The sequence below is a fragment of the Nymphaea colorata genome, chromosome 2 (assembly GCF_008831285.2).
Source record: "Nymphaea colorata isolate Beijing-Zhang1983 chromosome 2, ASM883128v2, whole genome shotgun sequence".
Classification (NCBI taxonomy): Eukaryota; Viridiplantae; Streptophyta; class Magnoliopsida; order Nymphaeales; family Nymphaeaceae; genus Nymphaea; species Nymphaea colorata.
In genome coordinates, this window is record NC_045139.1 from 20,824,652 (window position 1) to 20,829,458 (window position 4,807).

Below are 4,807 nucleotides of genomic sequence, written 5' to 3' on the forward strand. Positions count from 1 at the left end.
ACCATTCAGGATAGTCGATTGTTCGGATGAACCCTGCCTTTAGTAGGTCTTCCAGGCCTTCCTTAACTTGCCCCTCAAGACGAGGGTCTAGTTCCTCAACTTTTGTTTGATTGGCTTGCATTCTGGTTTCAATGGTAGTCGATGCTCGACTAATTTTGTATCAAGTCCTGGCATGTCCTCATAAGTCCACGCAAAGCTTCTTGATGCTTTTGAGGAAGTCTATCAACTCTTTTCTTTCTTCTGTTGAGAGACTTGTTCCAATTTGCAAATCTTTGGACTCCCTTCCGTGCCAATGTTAATTTCCTCAATCGGATCATTAATCAGAGGTGACGGTTGATCTTGCCTTCTCATTTGGATGAACTCTGGACATTCGGCCTCAGTGAGTTCTGGATTTATCTCCTTAAAAGCTTTTGATGTTTGATCCTCAAATGTCATCCTAAAGATTGTAAAGAAGTTAGATGAAATTTGAGACATTATATATGGAAGTAATTTGCATTTGTCATTGTATTTTTTTTTTAAGGTATTACAAAATGAAGACACTTGGTCTATTTGAGTACAATGACGACAAAATGACAAAATGATGGCGGATTTGTTGATTCAAATTGATGGTGAACATCCGCCTATGGTATTGCTCTTGACGAAAGGTACTGGTTTGAATTCTTCCTCAACATCCACTTTTTCATAGCTTTGGCACCCCAAGGCTTGAGTGCCTCGTTGTCCTGTCAAGGTAACTGGTTCCAAGATTCCATTTTCATGTTTGCCAAGGCCAGTAAATGGCTGGTAGCCATGGCGTATGAGTAAATCCAATCCTTTCTCATTCTGGCAGAATTTCTTGAACAATGGATGACTTTTGTAACTTGTTTCAAGTTTGGTACCCTTTTTCACCCATACCTGTTTCTTTGGTTTCTGAATGGCCAATCTGCTAAGACTTTGAGATATTTCTTCCTCTTTGCAGACTCGAATACTGGGTACCTCAATGTATATGTTGGTACCGGAATCATTGGGTGTACAAGTCGGCTTTCCCTATCCTCTGCATAGATGGTTATAGAATTCCCGTTGTGAGTCCATTTGACACACTGATGTAGAGTGGAGGGAACTGCATTGGTAGCATGGATCCATGGCCTGCCAAGCAACAAGTTGAAGGAGGGTTCTATATCCACCACATGAAATAAAACCCGATGATACGTCTCAGAAATATTCAAATCCAAACATATGCATCCTAGGCATGGTTGTCCTGTCCCGTCATATCCATGGATGAAAATTGTGGATGGAGTATAGTCGGTCTGTCTTATGCCCAACTCACGAGCTGTTTGTTGTGGACAGATGTTCAGGCTTGCTCCACCATCAATTAAAACGTGGGAGACTCTAGTGCCCCTTGTCTCTATCACTATGTGCAAGGCGTCATTGTGCGATGCACCTCCAGTTGGCAGATCTTTATCAGAGAATATGATTGGACTATTTTCACATAGTTCAAAAGCCCATTCATTCCCCCTGTTAGGGCTAAACTTCCCTTCTTGACTTCAGGTAAGGGGTCCAATTCATTGAAAATGGATTCCAATGGTTCAGGGTCGCACACTTGTGACTTCCGATCAATCTCTGTCAGATGGTCTTGTTTAACCAGTCCAGTTTGTGCATTGATGGATCCTTTATCATGTTTGAAAAGCAATCCAAAGAAATCCAGGGACGCTGTATCCCTTTTGTTTGTCACCATAATTTGACGACCTGTTGAAAATCTGACCATCGAAACTATTCCTTTGCCATGTTTAGGAAAAGATTCTTGAGAATGTCCGGCTGTTCACTGACCTCTTTGATTATTTCTTTGTCAACTGCATCTTGCACAATATTTTTAAGTACAAGGCAGTCTTCTGTATCATGTCCTGGAGCGCGATGAAATTTGCAGAATTGCTCTTTGTTTTTCCCCATCATTGGTGGGGGGTTGGAGACTTTTGGGAGGAACAGAGTACCTCTTTCGATTAGCATATGCATGACCTCTTCATAACTTTGTTGTAATGGGGTGAATTTTCTATCGTACCCCCATCCAGGATGTTTGTTTTTGGTGCCACTACTACTGCCACTAGCTCTGTCCATTACCCCTTTATTCTTGGGATATTCGGACTTTTCTTTCTTGAAGGCTGCAGTGTTGGCTACGATGTTGGCTGGAGCATTCTGACTTCTGCTATTCTTCTTTGTATCTTCCCTTACTTTTACCGGGATGACCGCATCAAAAGCTCCATTCTCAATTCCTGCTTCAATGCATTCTGCTCTCTCAGTGAGATCGATGAAAGACTTGATTGGAGCATTGGAAATGAGGCTCCTTAATGGTTGTGTCAAATTGTTTACGATCAATCCCAGTGCATGTGATTGAGAGATTGGGTCTCTTATCTTGTTGCAAGAAGACCTCCATCTCTGAATAAAATCTCTCACCTTTTCACCTGACCTCTGTTTTAGATAGCATAATGTGGTGATCGTTGGTGCAGTTTCAACGTTTTGAATGAACCTTTCAATGAAAGGTTGATTAACATGTCAAAATTTTTCAATTCCACTGGGTTGATGTGTTCCCAATACCATTGTGCTGCAATTCCTTCTAGGTTTCTAGGGAAACATCGAAAGAGGGCCTTATTATTGTGGCAGAATTTGTAGCATTCAGCAAAGAACAAGGCCAAATGTGTCTTTGGGTCTCCATGGCCATCAAATTTGATAAATTTCTTGGGCAAGTTTTTTATGTGTTTGTCATTTTCGAAGCTTTCGTAGAAATCTTCGCAAGTGAAATTCCTCTTGTTCTTGTCTTTAAGTTGTACTGCATTTAACTTCTTTTCAACTTCCTGGATTTTTGTTTTCCAGGATTCTCCCTTCTTCTTTTTCTTGGGAGTTTTCGGTTCTTCCTCACTACTAGATTCTGTTGTAGCGTCTTCAGAAGAGTCTGAACTGCTTGATGAGTACTTTCTTGTTTTCTTCCCTTTCTTTTTGGCTTTTTCTGCCTGCGCTTGTTCTTCATTGAACATGATCATGTATTTCCGGAATCTTCTGTATTCCTCAAATTCCGGGTCATTTACTTCCAGCTTGGGAGGTGTTTCTGAGGAGGATTCTTCTCCCCTGTCTCCTATAAAAGGTTGATCAAGCTCCATTTCACTCCTTCTCCTGCTTTGGCTTCTGGTTTCAACCATAAAGAGGATGTTCACCTTGCAAGAAGAAAAATTGAAATGTTAGGATGTGAATTGATAAGAGATGACAAATTTTGATTACATATTAAAAGAAAGATGAGAATGACAAAACTTGACAAAGTTTAACATAACTTGACAAAACTTGACAAAATTTTGGCTTAATGACAATGAACTAGACATGACAATCTAGGACAGAAGGATAGATGGGCGGACTTCATCCCACCATTTTACATATTCGGGACCCATTCCTGGACCAAGGACAAGATACAAGTGAGCAAATGATTCCCAACGTCGCTGGGCATAGGTGTATATCCCGGACCACTCTTCAGTGTCTAGTTCACACTCCACAATGGCTCCTTCCGACTCAATTGGATATGCCTTCCTCTGACGCAGTGAGAATTGCCTGAGGCAACGCTCTGGATGATATTCAATTATGAAAAACGGTCCCAATAGAAGACTTCCTCTGACTGGGTTGTAAGTGTATCTTGACTTGATGACCTCTCGATCAAAGAAGTCCCAAATGATGGTGGAGTCATCAACTTCCTCCATCTTTCTACGGTAGTGCTCCATACTGGATAACTGACCGTCTGTGTTTTGAAAATGACATGATTGTGGCCCCACATATTTGTAGAACCATGCTTGCAGTGCAAAGGCACATCCTTCTATCGAGTCTGCATCTCCAATTGAAAATTTGGCCAACCCTCTGTAAAGGAATGCCAAGGCTGCCATTGCTATGGAAATGTGACGGACTTTGACATGCCCCCATTTTCTGAAGAGGCGAGCTATGCGGAAATCCATTATGTGTTCTTCATTATTGAAGAAGATAAGACCCATGGTACAAGTCACCATGGAGTTTTTGTACTTGTCTGCAACACTACTAGATAGTGACGCAGAGTTGACAAATTGGGAGTATGTTTCACCAAGCTCTTGTAGTTGAAGATATTGATGTCCATCTTTCTCTAGAAAATGCCAACTCCTTTTCCCTGTGAGTTTACGAATCACTTCTAGAGTTTTGACTTGACCTTGGTTTACAAGGAACTGGTCTTCAATTGGACCTCTTGGGTCACCTTTTGGTTCTGGCAAACCCATAATGTTGGAGAACTCATCAAGAGTGATTGTCATTTCACCCCATAGAAAGCAGAATGTGTTGATCCTTGGGTTACATCTTTCAGCAATTGCATGGATTAGATTGCCATTGATAGGTTGTATGGCAAGACTGACTGCTTCTTCAAGACCGCAATCCTCTAAGTGATCCGGGAACATACACCGAAAAGTTGGGTACCATGAAAGATACCACTGAGGTAGGTAGACTCCACTTGGGATGATGCGAAGTCCGGATCGGCCTTGACATGACCCGAATAGGATGTGGTCATATGGGAAGATACTTTCTGAGTCCATCTAGACAAGAGAAGGTAATAGACTTTGACATGAATTGACCCAATAGAGACTCGAGAAGAGTTTTGACATTGGGTTTGGACATGGACTTAGGGGCAAAGTAAAACATCAAATGCGTCCAAACAAGCAGTTAATGAAAAATTGATAATGCAATTCCTAGGACTCTTGCCTATATGCATTATTTTGAAAATTGGTCTTGGAACCTATGGAAAATAAATGGGTAAATGGTTCTTTATTTATCCAAAATTTAT